The sequence below is a fragment of the Globicephala melas genome, chromosome 15 (genome assembly GCF_963455315.2).
Source record: "Globicephala melas chromosome 15, mGloMel1.2, whole genome shotgun sequence".
In the NCBI taxonomy this organism is placed as follows: domain Eukaryota; kingdom Metazoa; phylum Chordata; class Mammalia; order Artiodactyla; family Delphinidae; genus Globicephala; species Globicephala melas.
This window is the reverse complement of record NC_083328.1, coordinates 48,553,003-48,575,601: the sequence shown is the minus strand read 5'-3', so window position 1 is coordinate 48,575,601 and position 22,599 is coordinate 48,553,003. Positions and strand designations below refer to the sequence as shown.

Below are 22,599 nucleotides of genomic sequence, written 5' to 3'. Positions count from 1 at the left end.
AGTCATTTAAGTTCAAACACATTCCAAAAGATCTACACTTTTTTACTCCCCTCTCTCATGTTTTGTGGTTTTGATGTCATATTTACATCTTCATGTTTATCTCTTAACTTTATTGTAGTTATAATTGATTTTATAAGTTTTGTCTTTTAATCTTTGTACTAGCTTATTTAAGTGGTTGATCCACAGCCTTTACTACATATTTGCCATTACTAGTGGGGTTTTTCCTTTCCTATAAATTCTTACTTCCTGTAGGCTTTTCTTTTCCACTTAAAGAAGACCTTTTTATACTTTTTGTAGGGTTGGTTTAGTATTGATGAACTCTTAGTTTTTGCTTATCTGAGAAGTTCTTTGTCTCCCCTTCAATTCTGAATGATAACATTGTTGGGTAGAATGTCCTAGGTTGTAGGTTTTTCCCTTTCAGCATTTCAAATATATTATGCCACTCCCTTCTGGCCTGAAACACTTCTGCTAAAGAACCAGCTGATAGCCTTTTGGGGGTTCTCTTGTTAAGTTACTTTTTTTTTTTTCGCTTTTTCACCTTTAAAATTCTCTCTTTCATTTTTGCCATTTTAATTATGATATGTCTTGGTGTGGGTCTGTTTGGGTTCATCTTGTTTGGGATCCTCTATGCTTCTTGTACCTGGATATCTGTATCCTTCAGGTTCGAGAAGTTTTCAGCCATAATTTCATCAAATACATTTTTGACCCTTTTCTATCTCTCTTCTCCTTCTGGTACTCCTATAATGCAAATGTTAGTACACTTGATGTTGTCCCAGAGATTCCTTAAACTATCATTTTGTTTAACTTTCTCTCTCTCTATGAAATTAGGTGAAATGGTTACCTATCCTGGTTTTCAAGGGGTATCCTTGTGTGGGAGCACCTCTATGCAGTCTGTGTGTGCCTGGTGGCTTTGATGTGAGAGCTAGATCTGAAGTGAGCTCAAGTGACATCCTCCCCCAGAGTGTGCTGGCAGCTATCACCTTGGTGGGAGGTAGGGCTAGAGATGAAGGGGTTAGAGCCAGAGCCAGGTGTGAGCCAGGACTTCTCTTATGCTCAGTGGTCATCATCACCCTAAGTGGGGTGGTGGTCCCAGGGTGCTGCAACAGAAGCCCTAAGGGTTGACTCTAAGCTGGTTCAGTTCCCTCTGTGTGTGCATTCTTCTTCTGGGCAACATTACCTTCACCCCAGTGGGAAGCAGCGCTGGAGCAAGAGAGGCCTGAGCCAGCACCTGGTGTGGGCTGGGGCATGTGCTGGACAATTTCAGGAAACTGGCCAGAGCCCTGGGCTGTTCTCAATCTGTTTCCTCTGCCTTGTTCCCTGGAGTAAACAGGCATGTGTGTGAGCTCTTCACAAGCGGAGTCTCTGTTTCTTACAGTCCTCTGGTAAGTCCCACTGGCTTTCAAACCAGCTAAGGGACTCATTTTTCCAATGTTAGAGGCCAGGACTGGGGTGCCCAATATGTGGCTCAAGCTCCTCACTCCCCAGGGAGGAGGATCTCTGAGCTCGTGATATCCCTCTGCTCTTCTGTGTCCCCTCCTAGGGGTGTGGGTCCCAAACTGATCGCTTCTTTTCTCTTCCTATCTTACTTTGTGTGTAGCTTTCTTTACAGCCTTGGTTGTAGAAGAGTCTTCCTGCCAGTCTCCAGTTTGTTTTCAGTGAGGATTTCTCCACATGTACATGTATTTTGCACGTGTTCATGGGGCAAGGTGAGCTCAGCATCTTTCTACTCGCCATCTTGATCTCCTCAGTTATCTGTGTTATGAAAATTTTTTAAAATTAATTAATTTTTTTATTTTTGGCTGTGTTGGGTCTTTATTGCTGCACGCGGGCTTTCTCTAGTTGTGGCGAGCAGGGGTTACTCTTTGTTGCAGTGCACGTGCTTCTCATTGTGTTGGCTTCTCATGTTGTGGAGTACAGGCTCTAGGAGCGCAGGCTTCAGTAGTTGTGGCACAAGGGCTCAGTAGCTGTGGCTCACGGGCTCTAGAGTTCAGGATCAGTAGTTGTGGCGCAAGGGCTTAGTTGCTCTGCAGCATGTGGGATCTTCCCAGACCAGGGCTTGAACCTGTGTTTCCTGCATTGGCAGGCAGATTCTTAACCACTGCGCCACCAGGGAAGTCCCTGTTATGATAATTTTTATCCTAAACATTTTCAATCTATATTTTCTTATCTTTCCCATCAGCTAATAACATTAAGATGACCTGATTAGCTCGGCCTTGAAAGGTCTGGACTGGCAAGGCAGTGAACTTGGAGCTCTCCCTTCTGTTCCTTTGGCAGGCTAGAGTCTCTGAGCTCTCAACTTTCAAAGCAAAGTCAGGGCATCTCCACCTCTCTCACCTTGGCCAAAAGGAAAATGATATTATCTAAACTAGCCAGAGTCCAGGCTAGCAGAACTGTTTCTGGGCACTGCCTTCTTTCCTTAGAAGAGAGGATTGATATCTGAGCCTAGGAGGAAAGGTTGGAAGAGATGGTATCAAATAGCCTTAGAAAGGAGCATCTCCTAGTATGTACATCCTGAATCTTACTAGAAGTTTGACCTCAGGTAAATTACTTACCATCTTTGTATCATATTGTTTTATTTTTTAAGTGGAAATAATAAGGTTTACTTCAGAGAATTGTTGGAGGCTTAAGTGTGAACATCTATCAAATTTAAGGCAATGACTAGCACTTTAGCAGCATTCCACAGATAGGTGTTATTGATCATTCTTTATCTAAGTTGCTTATGCTTTATTCCTCTTATATCCTAATGGTCTTTTGGTTTTGACTGGAGAAATATTTGCCCCCATGTTTTCCTTTTTCCCTTTCTTTTGTCCTTACATTTCTCTATTTTTAAATTAATCATTTATTAGTTCACGAAAAGGGCTAAGAATTTAGAAAGTCAGAAAAGATTGCAAAAAAGACATATCTATCTCAACCACACACACACACACACACACACTCATAACCACAATAGCACTGACATTGGCTTTGGGTCGATTCAAACCTTAGTTCACTTCTCAGCTTAACCATTTCCAACTTATGTAACCATTGGCTATTGTTTAATCCTATGAAAAATGTAAATGGGCCCATAACCCCAGCTCTATAGTTACAGGTCAACAGGATAATTGCTTTTAACCTTGAGTTTCCCAATCTAGGAAACAGGGGTAATTGGTAATGATACCAATTTAACAGAGTTAATATGAGAATTAAATAAGATAATAAACTGGAAACTGTTATACATGAGATCAATAAATAATGGTTGCTAGACCCAGCAATCCCAATCCTGGTATATATCTAGAAAAGATGAAAACTCCAATTCAAAAAGATACACACAGCCCAGCATTCACAGCAGCACTATTTATAGTAGCCAAGAGATGCAAACAACTCAAGTATCCATTAACAGACAATTGGCTTAAGGAGATGTGGTGTGCGTGTGTGTGTGTGTGTGTGCATATACATATATGTATACAGACAACAGAATATTACTCAGACATAAAAAGAATGAAATATTGCTGTTTGCACAACATAGATGGACCTAGAGAATATCATACTAAGTGAAATAAGTCAGACAGAGAAAGAGAAATATATTATACAATATCATTTGTATGTGGAATCGAAAAAATAATACAAATGAATCTATATACAAAATAGAAACAGACTCACAGACATAGAAAACAAACTTAATGGTTACCAAAGGGGAAAGGGAAGAGGGGAGACATAAATGAGGAGTATGGGATTAACAGATACAAACTACTATACATAAAATAGGTAAGCAACAAAGATTTACTGTATAGCACAGGAAACTATATCCTATAATGGAAAAAATAACTGAAAAAATAATATATATATGTATGTATATATACATACATACATATATATAACTGAATCACTTTGTGGTACACCTTAAACTAACACAATATTGTAAATCAACTATACTTGAATACAAAGAAAATAAAATAAAATGAAAATAAATAATGGTTGCTGTTATTTTTTGAAGCAAACTTATTTTATAAAGGGTTAATTAGGCTTAAGGGAGCTAATATGTAAGAGGCTTTGCACAGAGTAGGAACTCTGAAAACTTCTAATTTCTACTTTCTCTTCTTTGCCCTCTGTGCTCAGTCAAAAGAGCTACTTAAATGATGGGAACACTCGTGGATAATACACACGATTTGCTGAAGCAGAGCAGAGCAGGTTATTTCTTTTCACCAGTGCTAGTAATGATATCTACCAGACAAAGTCTCACTCAGAAATGGACCTGACTCACTGAGGGGACCATGAAATCCCCTTGACCTCAACCTAGCCAAGACCCCTCCCACCGCTGGTGGATGCCAGAACTCCACTGTTTCTCCCTTACTCTTCACTTTGATGCCTGTTAAACCATTAATACTCTTACAGGAAATACTTCTGAACAAGTATTTCTATCTTCTCTAGAGTATGAGAGTGGAAGAGATTTATAAGCAGATTTTCAGGATTTATGTTTAGGGATTTGCGTGAGGAAAGGAGGAGAGGTGGAGAGGAATGCCGAATTCCAGAGGGAAATGGGAGGAGGAGCCACACATCTGAAAGGGGACCATGTTGAAGACAAAGAAAATGTTGCCTATTTTGGAAATCTGCCCAGACTTTTTTAAAAAATTTAATTAATTTATTTATTTTTGGCTGAGTTGGGTCTTCGTTGCTGTGCGTGGGCTTTCTCTAGTTGCAGCGAGTGGGGGCTACTCACTGTGGTGGCTTCTCTTGCTGTGGAGCACGGACTCTAGGTGCGCAGGCTTCAGTAGTTGTGGCATGCAGGCTCAGTAGTTGTGGCTCATGGGCTCTAGAGCACAGGCTCAGTAGTCGTAGCGTACGGGCTTAGTTGCTCCGCAGCATGTGGGATCTTCCTGGACCAGGGCTCAAACCCGTGTTCCCTGCACTGGCAGGAAGATTCTTAACCACTGCGCCACCAGGAAAGCCCCTGCCCAGATTTAATTCTTAGTTCCAATAAATAAGAAGTCTCCACTGTGCATTGGTACCTAAGTGGGTCTCATCCTAAAGAGGGAAGTACACACTTTCTCACCTTTCTCCTTGCTGTTAACGTCAACCTTAGAGACAGGTGACCCCCAATGCACTGTCCTAGTTCTTCAACTCTTTTCTCATCAAGTTAAAGCCTTTGGGGTATATCCTCATGAAATTTACTCAGGGAAGATGGGACCAAAATAATGTTTGGTTTAGAAGTTCTAAAAAGTGAAATTACTCACCATTTAAACTAGTGCTTAGATGGAATAGCTCCCCAAGAACTGACAAGGAAAAGCGGAAAAAGAAAAGAGAAATATGTTTCATTTAAAAAAACTCTTCCATTTGAACAATTATCCCAAAAGACAACAAAACAAGGTAATTTGAGTGAGTTTGTTTTGTTTTAGGACATGACCACACTTTCTACCATGATATATGGATTACTCTGGGAGTCGGGAGGGCAGGATTGTTGAAAGTCCAGGAAAAGAAGTCATAATTTGAAGTAAGCAACAATAAGAATAAAACACTTTTCTTATGGTTTCACATGTATACATAGCTGCTCTATTCTTTTTTAAAGTTTAAATGTAAAATCTTTAATTCCATATTTACTCACGATGTGCAGCATAGAAGCACAGATATTTCTCCAGGCACAGCCAGATGTGACAATGCCTTCAAGACCCAGCAGTGAATTCCTCTTACACCAGGTCTGAGGAAAGTTGATTGAGGGAGGTTTCACAATCCGTGGATTTCAGCCATCTCTCCAGCTTCTCCATGTCATTGAAATCTCACTGTTACACTCAGAATTTGTCTTCTCCTTGAGATCACTTTCAAAGCATTTCACTGCCTGTGACAAGACAGAGTAAGGAAAATGCTGATAAGTTTGGGTTTCTTTCCCCAGTCTCTCAGCTTTTCTATCTTATAGTTTGGCATCTCATTCCTCTGTTACATCAGATCCCATGTTAGAAATCTCTGCTCAATCTTGACATATATCAAAGGTGCTGACTGGCAAGGCACTAGGCACAGCTTAAATTCAATCTTTGATCATGACCACTTTTCAAACATTTAAGAGTGTAATTAGAAAAAGAATTCAGAAAGCACTTGAAAACTTCACATAATGGCCAATCCACATTTAGTGACCCTGTCAGATGTTTTTAACCCATTCCTGATATCAGGACCAAAAGGATGAGTCAATTTATCAGTATTTTCAGAAATAATATTTCAGACTAAAGTATGAGCTGGATGTTCTATTTTGGTCTGTTCTTCCTCATTTTTACATATTTCTTTTTTTTTTTGAAAGATGCTATTGAGTAAAAAAAAAATGGTGATAATCTTTAAAGCTCTGACTTAAAAGTAATGATATAAAATTTCTTAAACTGAGATAGTCTTAAAAAAGAGGAATCACTTTCTGGGTCAAAAGATTAAAATGATTTATTTTTAAACCCATTAAATCTGGACTAACTAATATTCCATTTGACTTATTATACTGAAACAAAACCATCACTAAGGCACCCCAAAATTTTGCATTAATAAATTTAATTTGAGTCCCAGATGAGAGAGCTATGAAGAGGAGATAGCACTAGGCTGTCTATATACATGTATAAAAATATATTTATTTTTCAATTAGTAGGTTCCCTAATAAATCATTCTGTATATTGTGAATTTTACTTCAGTAGGAAAGCTGCCACAATTATTTGTTTTCATTTCATGACAAAATCGGAGCATGTTCAATAAAACAAGTAGATTGCATATTAAATACAAATGTACCGATAATATTCACTAGATAACTATGATGTTTCTCCTGGAGGGCGAGAGACTCAGAGTGCCTACTTTCCAAGGAAATTATGTGTTTGCTGTGATATGTTTCTTATGCCTTCTGCAAATCTTTAATTTTACTTTAAAATAGATGTTGGATTTCATGCTCCTGCAAGAGGAAAACCTGAACTCACAAACAGAGGCACATGACATGAGATACATTAAAAACATTTTGCAAATAGAATATGCCAGAGTTAGCAGAAAAGTATGCTTTGGGGGAAACTTCTATTATGAATAAAATTGTTGTTTGTCACTTTTATTTTGCTGGGAGGCAAATTACTCATTGCATAGCCTGTTCCATTTTTTTCTTGAAATCAGGTCACTTAATCCCTTCTGGGATGTATTCAGAATGAGAGCCTATATTTTCCTCTCAGATTAATCTGGAGAGAATTTCAAGTTGCAGGTCTTCATATAATAAGGCACATGGAAATGGAGTCTAAAATGTCTGACACTTTAATGAGATAACTTCATCCACAATGGCATTACTTGTGAATATGATTTAAATGAAAATGGAGGCCAAATCCCCACATGACCTCAGCAACTCTAAAATTATATTCCTGTAATGTGCTTTATACCTACTATACCCCAAATACAGCTGGTAACCTCTCAATGCCAGCATTTGTGGATGGAAACGTATTTCTGAGCACAATATGTCATCTGTTCCTAGGATATAACAGTTATTATTCATTCTTCTGGGACAGGAATCCATGTTTAATAATATTTATGATTTAAAGCTAGAGCTAGCCAAATGCAGGAAATTCAAAAGTTCAGTTGGACAATTTGTTTTCTATTCACCACCTATTCAGTTTTCTTCGTTTTTCTAAATATAACGACACACCCTGAGGAGGGAGGGTGAGCTGATTTCAGGTCTCAAACTTAAAAGCTGAACAACCATTGCGTAACTGATATTATCTCTAAGAGAAATCTGTAAGATATAACATTTTTCCTGTTACCATAAAATAATCAAAATAGGCATTTTAATGCTAGCTGAAGTCCTTTCTCACGTAGGAAAATGATCTAGAGAAAATCAGAACAGATAGAGATAGATAGATAGATAGGGTAATAATTCTGAAATGATCTGTAGGGAAGGGCTAGTTTATTTTGTTTTTAATTTCCAATCTGTCAAGGGTATATACATTTGTAAAATTTTAAAAATGATTAATAGAAAATGAAATAAAAAGTAAGCAAAGGCATACAAACTATAAGCCCAGACTTCCGTTATGAGATTCAACAGTCAAGGAAATTACATTGCAATGAATATTACCAGAAAAAAAGAATAACAGGAAAATTGGTTAGAATCTTCTAAATGCTTACTCTCAACTTTGGCACTTCTTTCATCACAGACTGGCACCAGTCCACAGGCCATATTTTGAGAAACACTGAGACAGAACAAATGTTCTTGCCGTGCCTTCCTTCCTGTTTATTTCATACTTGGTACGTATCTCAATATCTTTAAACAGTGTGTTAGCAGCAGCATTTTAGGGAAACATAATTTTTTCTTCTATGTCTGCTTATCCTTATATGGTAGCTGGGGATGATGCTGGGAGCCTGGGAAAGGTGCCATGCTATGGACAAATGTTAGATATGATTCCTCCCCTAAAAAAATATAACCCACTAAGAGAGGAGAGCATCATGAACTCCTTAATGAAGTGTTTCCCACTGTGGTCATGGACTAGTGGAGTGTCATAGACTTCTTTCAAGGTGTAATTCCTATGTGCACCAAATAACGTCAGCAGCCTGAATAAATGCTTCCTGGATGTGAATTCTGCCATATTTCCAACCAATGGATGCAGCTGTGATTAATAAAATATTCGTTCATTTTTAAATGCTACCAAAATTGATAGTAACTATGTGCCAGTATGTATATACCCTGCCGGTAAATTCCAGAGATATAATTAGAGTCATGGGGGTGGGGTGACACTCAGAAAGTGGGAAACACCAGTAAACATTTTTAGAAGAGAAACATTTTTTTAGAGGAGAGCCTATGGGGTTGGAGAAGGCAGTGGGTGTAATAGAAGTTTGAGTTTTTGCTGGAGGAATGGGTGTGACTTTTTTCATAGAAGTCATTCTAGATGGAGGAAGTAACACAAGTGAGGATATAAAGCCATAACAAACTCTCCTATGAAAAGTGAAATAGATGGTGGGCGGTGAGTTGGTTGAGAAGATCATGGAGGACTTGGAGCACTGCTAAAGGTGGACTTTTATGCATTACACAGTAAAAACATTTCAACAAAAGTCTAAATCTCTGATTAACGAATAGTAACTTCCTAAAGGTTGATGGTGACAGTGACTTTGAAGTTGTACCCACACTCAAGAAGGGGAAGTACTGTATTTGATTACAGATGTCAGCCACAGACATGTGCTAGGGAAGCAATGGCAGACATTTATTATTTCTGCCCCTGAGCTGTAGTTTCCAAACCTGTCTGAAAGTTGAAAAAGCTTATGGGTTTTAAAACACTCAGCTCTACAGGGCTCACAGCATCTAGCAACTGGTCTATACGGTAGAAAGGAATTAAAGATGTTTGAGTACTTAAAGGTGAGATATAAGAAACCCACGTGCCGGATGCAGAATGGGCAAGAGCCCCGAACATGAGCTGATAGAAGGTTGTGACAAAATAAGTGCACAACAGAACAAAACAAAAATCTTATTTGAGAAACATCTTAAAATGTCATAAAATATTGGAGCTGAAGATTAATCTTAAAATATTGTAGACCAACTTTCATTTTAAAAATACAGAAACAGAGACACATAGATATTAAGTCTCTTGCTCCAAAACATTTGTTAGCAACTTAAAGAACAGGAATTAGAACCATAGCCTCTACCAATCTCCATTTATGACATCAATAACACTTAGCAAATCATTAAATGTGAATATCATAATTGAAGAATCACAGATAATTCCAAGATTTCGAGACTTAATTACTGGAAGAATAATAGATGCACTGTCAATGGAGGGCTTTTCATTTTAATTTTGATAACAAAATATTTGTTGATGAAATGGGCCATTAAAATATATCTTTATTAGTCGAGGCATTTCTCCCTTAAGTACACTATTTGATACATTACATTAGTCAGGGCAGGCTAAATTAGGCTGCAGCAACAAAATCTGCAGCAACTTAGCACAACAAAAGCTCATCTCTTGCTTTCCAAAAGTGCATTCATTGGGCACAGGCGACTCTCAAGTGCAGTGATTCCTAAACCTACAGGTGTTAATTCAGCATTCCAGGCTCGTTATCCTAACCATTAAATGCCACTATCCAGAAATTATGACTTCACTCCCATTTCTTTGGCTAAAGCAAGCCACATGGCTATGCCAACTTCTAAGGAGAGGGTAGTGTAACTGTCCTGTGCACCTGGAAGAGGAGATGCTGGTGAACAGTCATGATGCTACCAACAATAACAGGTATGATAAGATTTAAAAGAAGGTAGAGATGAATGTGTCCCAAATGAGGAATATCTCACATATAAGTGAGAATGTTCTGCTGACTCTTTGGGCCAAAAGTCTTGTGTGGTTTTTATGCTATCGCCAAAGGGATTCTAGTCCAAAAGAATGTAAATAATCAGGAAAGGTGTGTTTATCCATTTCTCCATATGGTACGTAGCTCAAAGGGAAACACTGTAAAGGAAAAATGAGTTCCAGATCAAGAGTAGGATACGTTTTATGACGATGTTATGCCAAGTAAACGAACATAAATTTAAAAGACATCCACTTTAACAAAATAAAATTCTAATTTACCTATGAAATGGAGGCATAAAAATTTATTGATTTTTCTAATTCTGATGTCTAGGTAAATATGTGTGTCTGTAGATGTCTTTGTTAGGATGTTGGTGCTTGCAAGTTATCTTCCTGAAGAATTTTTAAAGGGACCCTTAAGAACAGTCAGGAGTATTATGCCTACACCAGCTCCATTATGCTAAGCAATAGCCTCGCAGGACAATTTTGGGAAAAAAAAGAAATTAGAATTTTTTTAAAAAGATGCGAAGCTTAAATTCTCAAACCCCAAATACTGGTTGAGTAGCCACAACAGCAGAGTAAACGATGGACAATTGAAAATTCACGTTGATCATCAAGTCATTTGTTGCTATGGTGTCAAAAGGCTACACTTTCTATATATTCTAGAAAGTTAAAGGACTGCAGTGGTACATTCTTAATTTTTTATTTCCATTTCTCAGAAATGTTGGAAACCATAATGTCAAAGTGGAAAATTTTGCCTGGTTATTTACACAGATGATATAAGAAGTTGACATTTTGTGAATTTCATGACCTTAAAGTTGGTTCTCTGGGAGACAATGTGAGGAGCAATAGAAGGGCCCGTCCCAGATTCTCATTTGTCTCTAAGTGTTGCTCTTCTCCAAGCAGAGAATGGTATCTTTTTACATGGTGCCACCTCACTGGCTTAGAAAATGGCAGAGCAAGGACCATTCCAGTGTACCTGTGTGCAAGTTTCTTTGGAGTGGAGTTTCCTGGGCACTGGTGTTGTGCATGTACAACTGGATTACAAATGCCAGCTTATTTTCCAAAGTGGCTTTGCCAATTTCCACTCCCTCCATTGATGTCTGACAGTCTCTTTGTTCCATGAAGTACAAACAAGGGCAACTGAACTAGCATTGCATACATCAAACCTGCTGAAGGAGTTTCTACTGGGGAAAACTCACAGAGATGGCATGAGTATAAGTGAGTGGGTCTCCTCTTGTCCCGATCACTCTCTGAGGCAGCACACAACAAACTGACGTGGCCGGAAGTCAGACTCTGGGATAGGAAATCCCACATCTTGGTCTGAAGGTTTTCAAGAATCACTACTGAGGAAGCATGAGTATCTCTTTTTATATGATCAGAGGCTCCAACACAGTAAAAAATAAGATGTGGCAGAGTCATGGCCCAGCTCTCTCCTGTCAGCTCTGTGTTGATAGCTAAGTGTACAGCAGCTGCCGTTTTCCTGTCAGGATCCATCCAAGGGCTGTGGTCCAAGCCTTCAGTTGACATCTTAAGTGCTGAACTGTAGCCAGTTTCCATGGAGCTTTGAAGGATGCAGTTCTTCTTCTGGAAGGCCAGTCTTCAGGGGGACCCATATTGGACAAATTAACCCCTACCTATCATTCCACATCCTTTTCTTTCTGGTATCACTTTGTTATTAATTTTTAAGTTAATTATGTTGAAGTTAGAGTATGTGGTACTATGATTATAAATCTCTGAAAGTTAAGACTTTCTCTCTGGCCTAGCCTAAGACTTTCTTTCTGGCCTATGTCAATCCTATGCATTGACAGGAACAGTATTTTAAATGTTATCTATTACGTCAAACTTGTTAATTATATTGTTGACAACTTCTATAGCCTTATTTTTGTTTGACTAACTTATCAATCACTTAGAGAGGTATGTTGAATCTTCTGATATGCTGGTGGATTTTTTAGCTTCCTCTATGTAGTTTTACACATTTTTGGTTTATTTATTTGAGGCCTATTTTGCAAGATTCATACAAGTTTATAAAATATTTTTCTGATGAATAAACACTTTTGTTGCTATGTAAATGATCCTCTTTCCCTCCTATAATTCTCTTTGCTATAACTTGATTTTGTTTTGTATTATTATACCCCTAAAACTTTCTTTTAATTAGTATATGACAGGCATTTGTTCTATGTTTCTAATTTTCAACTTTTCTGTGCCCTCTGTCTTTTAAAAAGCATTCACTTATTTGTTTTTATCCAGACAGAAAAAAAATCATTGAATTTTAGTGGGGAGTTTAGTTCTTTACTTTATGGATTATGAGTGTGGATATATTTATTTTTATTTTTCTCAGCTTATTTTCTACCCACTTGTTCTATATTTTGTTTATGTGTTGGTTTACCCTTTCTCTATGCCACTTCAACTGGGGTTTAATTTCCCCACTTTATTTTTTTTAACATCTACTTGAAAGTTCTACATTCAATTGTTATTTTTTAAGAGATTCCTATGGAAATTTTAACATGCATTATTAGCTTAAGACGTTTAAAGTTAATAAATCTTAACTCTTCTCCTAAAAAATAGATGAACTTTAAAAGAATCAGCTCCAGTCACTCCTGTCAAATAACATTTGGTTGTTGTCCAGAATTCAGGTCTATCTTGATTTTTTAACCTCCCAAATTAGATACTATTATCGTTACATTTAATCAATATTTGTTTAGATTTAACAACATATTCATTATTTTAGTTTCGATTTGTTTCATTTCATTCATACATACCTTCTAGAATCATTTTCTTTCTAACTGAATAAATTCCTGATGTTCTCCCTTTGTAAGGGTCTACTGCTTGTAAAAGCTCTCAGTTTTTGTCTGGAACTGTTTTATTTCCCCCTTGCTCTTTCTCAAGGTATGCATTTACAGATTGACAGGTATTTTCTCTCAGCACTTTACACATCTTACTCCCTGACTCCTGCCTTCCATTGTTGCTGCTAGAAGTCAGCTGTTACTCTAATAGTTATTCCTTTGTATGTGCTATTTTTCTGCTTTTTAAAATAACTGATTGTGAGAGCCTCTGTCTTTGGTGCACCTTGAGTTCACTATCATGTATCGCGATGAGTTCCTTTTATTTTTCTTGGGATTCATTGTGACCTTTTAATCTGAGGACTGGTATCTTTGATGTATTCTGGAGACATCTTAGGCATCATCTCTAAGAACACTCCTACACCCCTTCTTTATTTTGTCTCTGCTTAGACATATATGCATCTTAAGTGCTTTATCATATTTTCATTCTCTTGTGTCTCTCTACTGCATTCTGGGTAATTTCTTCAGATCTCTTTTCCAGATCACTAAGTAGCTCTTCAGTTGTGTCTAATCTGCTGTTAAAATCATCCATTGCACAGCAAATCCATATCTGAAACTCAGTGCCTTGGAAATACACAAGTCCACATAGTTTTTGTATAAAGGATGCTCCTTGCAGCTTTATTTGAAACAGGAAAAAGAAAACTAAATATCTCTCGGTAGGGAAATGGTTCAATAAATTACACACATCTGTTGAATTAAATTAACACTAAAAGCTTTTGCACAGCAAAGGAAACCATCAACAAAACAAAAAGACAACCTACTGAATGGGAGAAAATATTTGCAAATGATACCAAATAACTCCATTTTAAAACGGGTAGAAGAACTGAATAGACAGTTTTCCAAAGAGGAAATGCAGATGGCCAACAAGCACATGAAAAGATGCTCAATATCACTAACTGTTACCGAAATGCAAATCAAAACCACAATGAGATACCACCTCATACCTGTCAGAATGGCCATCATCAAAAAGAGGACAAGTAACAAGTGTTGGTGGGGATGTGGAGAAAAGGGAGCCCTCCTGCACTGTTGGTGGGAATGTAAATTGGTGCAGCCACTATGGAGAACAGTATGGAGGTTTCTCACAAAACTAAAAATAGATCTACTAGTAAAAAAAATAAATAAAAATAAAAATAAAAATAGATCTACTAGTAGTGGAGAGCAATTCCACTCCTGGGTATTTATCTGAAAAAAACCCAAAACCACTAATTTGAACTGAGACATGCACCCTAATGTTCATAGCAGCATTATTTACAATTGCTAAGATATGGAAGCAACTTAAGTGTCTATCAACAGATGAATGGATAAAGAAGATGTGGTGCATGTATGTGTGCGTGTGTGTGTATATATATATATACACACACCAATATTCCAATATATATGGAATTCATATTCCATATATATACCAATGGAATACTCCTCAGCCATAAAAAAGAATGAAATTTTGCCATTTGCAGCAGCATGGATGGACTTGGAAGGCATCATGCTAAGTGAAATAAGTCATACAGAGAAAGACAAATACTGTATGATATCACTTATATGTGGAATCTAAAAAATACAACAAACTAGTGAATATATCAAAAAAGAAGTAGAACCACAGATATATAGAACAAACTAGTGGTTATCAGTGGGGAGGGGGGAGGGGGGCAATATAAGGGTGGGGGAGTGGGAGATAAAAACTACTGGATATAAGATAGGCTCAGGGATGTATTGTACAGCATGGGGAATAGAGCCAATATTTTGCAATAACTGTGAATGGAAAGTAAACTTTAAAAATATATTTTTAAAACTTTAATTAAAAAAAACATTAATAGCTATCTAAATCAAGGGTTTTGTTTCATATATTCTATCTTGGACCAATGCCCATCTACATATAGTAGAAAAACATAAGTTCCAGTGAGTATGTGTGTGTGTGTTTGTGTGTGTGTGTGTGTGTGTGTGTGTGTGTGTGTGTGTACAGAGAATGTATAAAAGTAGCTACTCCAAATTGATATGTACTTTTAGTGTAAAATACACTCTGGATTTCAAAGACTTGTATGAAAAAATGTAAATTATCTCATTAATAATCTTATACTGATTGTGTGTTGAAATGATATTACTTTGAATTTACTGGGTTAAATAAAATGTTATTAAAATTAATTTCATGTTTGTTTCTACTTTTTCTTGCCTAGTACACATTTTTAAATTGCATATTATTTTTTTTTAAGCAGAGGTCTTCTTAGAAGCCCATATGATTTAAATTTATTTATTTATGGCTGTGTTGGGTCTTCGTTTCTGTGCAAGGGCTTTCTCTAGTTGTGGCAAGCGGGGGCCACTCTTCATCGTGATGCGCGGGCCTCTCACTATCGTGGTCTCTCTTGTTGTGGAGCACAGGCTCCAGACGCGCAGGCTCAGTAATTGTGGCTCATGGGCCCAGTTGCTCCGCGGCATGTGGGATCTTCCCAGACCAGGGCTTGAACCCATGTCCCCTGCACTGGCAGGCAGATTCTCAACTACTGTGCCACCAGGGAAGCCCCATATTATTTTTTAAAGTTGTTGATTTTCTAATTTAAAATTCATTTTACAACTCTAGAATTATTACTCAGTTCTTTTGCTGGTAAGTACAATATTGATATTTCCTATTTCTTAGTCACATTTTCAATACTCCTTTATTTTCTTGACTATGTGCATCATAATTATTTCATATTCACTGTCTTGTAATTCCAATAATGACTGTCACTATAGGTGTGATTCCATGTGTTGTTTCTGCTGACTCTCTCCCATGGTGGCTCATTTCCTCTTATACTTATTAATCCTTGGAACTTTATCTGTGAACATTCTGAGTTTAATTTACTTTTCTCCAAAGCAAATTTGCATTTTATTCTGCCAGGGATAAGGAACCCTACCACTCCAGCACAAATTAAAACACATGCTCACCTTATGAGTCTGGGGGAAAGTCATAGAGGCATTATGATTTTTTTTCACTTTTTGTTAAAGTATAATATATATACACAGAAATGTGCACATATCTAAGTGAAGGACTCAATAAACTTTCACAAACTAAGCATATCTGTACAGTCAGCACCCAAATCAAGAAATAGGATATTACAGGTACCTAGAAGGAGACGCCCTCCACAAGCTTGGCACTATCATTATTGTTTTGTTTTCATCCTTTGGTACTCAGAGCAAAGGCTGAATTCAGCAGATACCCTCAAGTTCTCCTATATGGGTGTACCCCACCTTTCCTAGGGTTTAGCTCTGTTTCTTACTTGTTGTGGTCCCAGGCTTTGTCTCCTGTCCCCCTGTGTGTGGCCAATTTAAACTCAGGCTCCAGGCCATTAGGGATGTGCAAATATCCCCAGGACAAACATTGTTTCTAGTACTTTAATATTCTCCAGATTTGAGCTTTTCTTTTGCTTCTGACCTTACTTCTTATTCTCCCAGAAGCTCAGAAATGTATGAGAGAGAGATGGAGATAGAGAGGGAGAAATGTTGAGTTTAACATCTGAACCAGCAACAGGGAGTAAGTTCGATAAATTATCATAAATGGTAAAGATGAAAATGCTACAGCATTAAAAATCTTGTTTAAATGTCCATGATGGGGCTTCCCTGGTGGCGCAGTGGTTGACAGTCTGCAAGCCGATACAGGAGACACGGGTTCATGTCCCGGTCCGGGAAGATCCCACGTGCCGCGGAGCAGCTGGGCCCGTGAGCCATGGCTGCTGAGCCTGCGCATCCAGAGTCTGTGCTCCGCAACGGGAGAGGCCACAACAGTGAGAGGCCCGCGTACAGAAAAAAAAAAAAAAAATACCCATGATATTATTAAAGAAAAACTGATTCAAACCTGTATATGCAGGTTTGTAAAAACATTCGTGTGTTTGTACAGACCTAAAAATACAGGAAGGAAATGAATTAAAATATTAACAGGGATCTTCTTTGGGAAATGGACCCACAAATTCTTTTATTCTTATGCTTTTCTGTATTTTATGCAAGGCACTCATTCTATAAAATGAACAAAAATTAGGAAGAATTAAGAAGAAAGAGCAGAAGCCAGAAACACTTTTCCTACCTACCTTCACTCCTTGTCACACACTCAGGCTATGTCAGTGACATGAGAGAAGCTGGAAAAAACCTGAATAGCTCCAATAATGCTCAACAGGCAAAACCTGCAGCAAAGTGGGCACAACCCTGCTCTGTCTTCTACATGTGCTGATGACCATCAAATGGAAAATGCAGCCTCACTGAGGAGGAAGCTTTGACTCTTCCCACCCATGGGTTTTCTTTTATGTCTCAGCTTTAAACTGCCTTCCTTCAAGCAGCCACTGCAGGTAAGGGATAGAACAAAACTCTTCACATGCTCTCATTTAAGACTCACAATTTTTTGGTTCCTTGGCTTGATGGACTTTGTGAAATACTGGAAGGCATGAGACTCACAAAAGGAAGGAAAAGCAGTAGTAGCTTTTTACAAATTTCAATTATTGCTAATAGGTTATTAGGAAGAAATAAGCCTTTTTTCCAACTTAGTATGTTGGTCTGCTCTCATGCTTTTTGGGCAGTAATTAGAAAGCAGGACCAGTATTGAAGACCACTTGTAGGGCAAGGTTTAAAAAAAGATAGAAATAATTTGCCTAAGAGAATGTTTTTATATTTCTCTCTTCGGAGTTGTGAATAGGGCTACCTCAGTCTCTGAGGTCTTGCCACTCAAAAGTATGGTACCCGGACCAGTAGCATCAGCAGCGCATGGGAGCCTGCTGGGGATGCAGGTTCTTGGACCCTACCCCAGACCTACGGCATCAGAATCTCCAGGGATCTATGGTTAACAACCTCCCTAATAATTCCTATATACACTAACATTTCAAAACCACTTGAGGACATCCAAAAATAATATCAAGAAATCACAGTTCAAATTGAAAAGAAAAGGAGGCAATTGTATTCCTCTAAATATCTGAATTCCTCTCTCATCTGAGAGAAAAAACTTACTATAAACCTTCACCTTAGTGGCCACGATAAAGTGTGGGAACTCTACACATATCGATAAACAGATGTCAGGGCTGCATTTAAGTGGCCTGGTCCATACCTGCTTCCCTTTCACAGTCAAGCCCCAGGAATGGACTTTTTGTTCAATTTCTCCTTTCACATCTTCTTTGAAGAAATGCAACTTTGAACTAACAGTGTCGCTGCTGGGAACTGTTTTGTGCCGGCCATAAACTGTGTCTTCCTCTGTGTGACTCTCCGGTGAGCCAGTGTAAAAATAGGGACAAAACCAACAAAAAATTGCAAGGAAACAGGAAATGCTCTAAAACACAGGAGTTTGCCAGCTTAATTTAGTTCTTCTTTTCTTATGCATTGCCATGCTATATGATTTTCTACCTTTTTTTTAGAATAATGGTTAACTGAACATACAAAAAAAAAATTTTGACAACAAGCATATGACAAAGTATGAAAAATAAGTGAAAAATCTAAACTATGCCTTTGGAATCTTCTTTTTTAGTATTATTCACTACTAAGGACCAAGACTTTTATAGACTCAACTTTTGAAAAATGTTGATTAATTATTTACTATGTGTTAGGAACTTTTCAGGGTCATAATTTCCTCCCATCAAAATTTATCCATCCTATTTCCTGTTCTCTCTGAGTGCTGCATTATGATAATATAACATGTTGAACTACAATAGTGGTGTGTATGAATGACGGCGTTCTAAATATTTTTCTCCCTTGCTCCTGTATCAGTTATCTAATAATGCTTGTAACAAAAAAATCACAAAACCTCAGTGTCGTAATATGGTAGCATTTATTGCTCATCTATCAGGGGTCAGCAGAGAATCTGCTGTGGGCTCCATGTCTTCTGGCTGGGCTCGCTCACTGGGCTGTGCACCCGCTGGCTCTCCGTTGGTCTAGACCAGACTCAGTGGGGCTGACTGGGCAGTTGGAGTCTGCTCCGTGTGTCCTTCATGTTCCAGCAGGCCACCTCGGGCGTGTCCTCATGAAGATGACAGAGTCACAAGGAAGAGCAAGGCCTCTTGAGTTGTAGACTTGGAGCCATTGCAGTCGCACTTCTGCTTCATTCTACTGGCTAAAGCCAGGCACATGGCCAAGTCCAGAGACAGAGGCAGAGGATGCTTCAAAGTTAAATGGCAAAGGGGATGCAGGCAGAGTGAAGAATCAGGGTTGTGTCTGCAATCAATCTACCACAACTCCTCATTCAGTCCATCAACAGGATCTGTTGATCCCTCCTTGGAAATACTTTTCACACCGGTACAATTTTCCCTACCGTAACACTACCACCACTTCAGGCCACCATGACCTCTTGCTTACAGCCTCCTAACTGTTCCATCCACATCTTTCTCGTCCATTGTTCCTTAGGCCATTCTCAACACAGCAGTTGGAATAATCTTTCTAATAAGAAAATCTTTTCTAGCCACTCATTTGCTTAAGTCCACTCAATGGTTTCCTGCTGTCCTCAGCATAAAGGCAGAAATCCCGAATATGTCATGTAAGGCCCTGTCTCACATGAATGTGGAAGCTGACTCTCTCTTCAATCTTACTTAGCTTCCCTGTACACTCTGGGCTCCAGCCACACTGACCTTCCATTGCTTTCTCCAATGCTGCACTTCTCTACACCACAAGGATCCCTCTACCTCAACTAGTCTTTGCCTAGTTCAAGTCTATGCATCCATCAGATTGCCATTCAAACATCACTTCCTCAACCCTGTCACCCCCCTAACCCTATAACAAAGTGTCCTAATTTTACATTCTCAAAGCTACTTACAAGTTTCCGTCACTGTCCTTACCACTTTTTGTAACTAACAATGATCTGTATCATTAATTGATTAATGTCCACCCCTCACTAAACCATAAAACTCCATGATGTCAGAGGTCATGTCTGTAAATTCGATGTGGCTTCCTAAAACATTTGCTAAACTGTAAAAGAAAAGTAAATTATGTTTTACTTAATTTTGAGTATACAATTTATTATATCTTGAAATTAAGTAAAGACTGTGTGTGATGGTATTGTGTGTTTAGATTCTTTTAAAAATGCATTACTGGTAAATATAGCAAAACATCAATCATTTGTCTGCCTTCCAAATTTATCAGGCAAATCCTCTCTTTAATTTGAGCACATATGCCTTACCCCTGGGAATAGAACCATGAGACAGATTAACCAGAATGCTGGTAAAATTATTCTTGAAGGTTTCTATTTATTTTTTGGTCATTTAAAAATGATTCTCTACATTCTCTGTAGGGAGAAAGAATAAATTCAAGTCTGTGCCGAAAAGGTGTAAAGCAAGTGTTACATTTGTATTATGACAACTGAGGGGCACTACCTACACATTCAAGGTAAATAGTATTTCCCTCTTTGACAAAAACCTGAATTATAATGAAAACTGCAAAAATATATGCATACGGGCTTCCCTGGTGGCGCAGTGGTTGAGAGTCCGCCTGCCGATGCAGGGGACACGGGTTCATGTCCCGGTCCAGGAAGATCCCACATGCCACGGAGCGGCTAGGCCTGTGAGCCATTGCCGCTGAACTTGAGTGTCCGGAGCCTGTGCTCCGCAATGGTAGAGGCCACAACAGTGAGAGGCCCGCATATCACAAAAAAAAAAAAAATATATATATATATATATATATATATATGCATACGATAGTAAGTAATAGTGATTTGGTATAAACAAATTTTAAGTATTTCAGAAATTTGGTCAATGCATTTTTTAAAAAATTTTATTGGAGTATAGTTGCTTTACAACGTTGTGTTAGTTTCTACTGTACAGTAAAATGAACCAGTTATACATATATATATATATATATATATATATGTACCCCTCTTTTTTGGATTTCCTTCCCATTTAGGTCACCACAGAGCATTGAGCAGAGTTCCCTGTGCTATACAGTAGGTTCTCATTAGTTATCTATTTTATATATAGTATCAATAGTGTATATATGTCAATCCCAATCTCCCAATTCATCCTACCCCTTCTTTCCCCCTTGGTATCCATACATTTGTTCTCTACATCTGTGGCTCTATTTCTGCTTTGTAAATAAAATTGTTTATACCAATTTTTTCAGATTCCACATATATGCATTAATATATGATATTTATTTTTCTCTTTTGACTTAACTTCACTCTGTATGACAGACTATAGGTCCATCCACGTCTCTACAAATGACTCAATTTTGTTCCTTTTTATGTCTGAGTAATATTCCATCATATATATGTACCACAAATTTATCCATTTGTCTGTTGATGGACATTTAGGTTGTTTCCATGTCCTGGCTATTGTAAATAGTGCTGAAGTGAACAATGGGGTCCATGTGTCTTTTTGAATTATGGTTTTCTATAGGTATATGCTCAGTAGTGGGATTGCTGGGTCACATGGTAGTTCTATTTTTAGTTTTTTAAGGAACCTCCATGCTGTTCTCCATAGTGGCTGTATCAATTTACATTCCCACCAACAGTGCAAGAGGGCTCCCTTTTCTCCACACCCTCATTTTTATATGTTTTGACCTGATGAACCAATGTAAATATAATAAATTATCCTATAAAAGTAACTTATTACATTGAGGAATATTTCCCTCCCAATTCCACACTTTATTTTTTGTGAACCTATTCTCAGACCCAAAAAGGGAAGCCCTTTAGAACTCTCCCTTTCATGGGGGTTTGACCAGGTTTGGACCTTGGATTCGAACTGGACCATAGTCCTCCTCCTGGCAGTTTGTAATTAGGACACAATGACATTAAGTTGTCTGCAACCAGAAGGTCAGGTAAATTCCAAGACTGAATCTCCTCTCTTTAGGGAGAGTATGTAGGCTACTGAGCAATTAGAGAAAGGCAGTCTGTGAGAAGGAGGGAAGGAGAATGAAAGACGTACACAGGGGGATCAGGGAGCTCTTGTGGGGAGACAGAAAAGGTAAAAGAGAAAGTGTGTAAGAGCAAACAAGACATCATTGGCTCCTGATGCTCTCATTTCCAAGTCCAAGCCTGGAAAAGCTTGGCTGTATTTTCTGTCATATATTCTGAGAGAATTCCTTAAACCATGTAAGAAATTCCATGACTTATTCAGTGAGTTTCTGTTTCCTGCAAGAAAATAATGTCTGGTCAAGACAGAGAAGAGAAGAGGCTGGTAAACATGTTCAAGGTCCAGGGGTTACTGTCTTCTCAGAGTTTCACTATAGAGTCTGGGCCCTTTCATTCTTGGGATGGCCTCATGGGATTCTGACTTTATCTGGGCATTTGCTTCTTATGGTGAATTACAACCCTAAAATGGGGCCTGCTATGGGAGAATCATACACTTTTAGTGCCAGAGAAAGAAACCTTCCAAGACTTCTTTCGTTCTAGCTGTGCTTCAGAGCCACTTGTGAAGTTTACAGGAGCATGGAATTTGGGGCCCAGCCAGCCTGCTTCAGTGGATCCAGAGTCACTAGACTGACATCTACAGGTGATTATTGTATTTATGTATTATTGTACTATTATTATTGTATTATTATTATTAATATTGTATTATATTTTTATTACTGTATTGTATTATTGTAAAAATCAGCCCACCAAT

The 22,599-nt window shown here is 38.1% G+C and overlaps 2 long non-coding RNA genes across 2 annotated transcripts in view; one reads left to right on the top strand and one right to left on the bottom strand.

Moving 5' to 3' along the window:
• The window catches only part of LOC132593541 (uncharacterized), a 189,399-nt gene that overhangs the window by 49,308 nt on the left and 117,492 nt on the right, over positions 1-22,599 (bottom strand). Inside the window, exons 4-5 of the long non-coding RNA XR_009559183.1 lie at positions 5,579-5,809; positions 5,211-5,249 (exon numbers count right to left, since the gene is read on the bottom strand). This is a non-coding gene — a long non-coding RNA (uncharacterized lncRNA). The remainder of the gene's footprint in view (positions 1-5,210; positions 5,250-5,578; positions 5,810-22,599) is intronic.
• On the top strand, positions 1,313-14,684 carry LOC132593542 (uncharacterized). The gene is made up of 4 exons (XR_009559184.1): positions 1,313-1,382; positions 1,598-1,706; positions 8,121-8,211; positions 10,952-14,684. It is a non-coding gene; the product is annotated as an uncharacterized lncRNA (long non-coding RNA).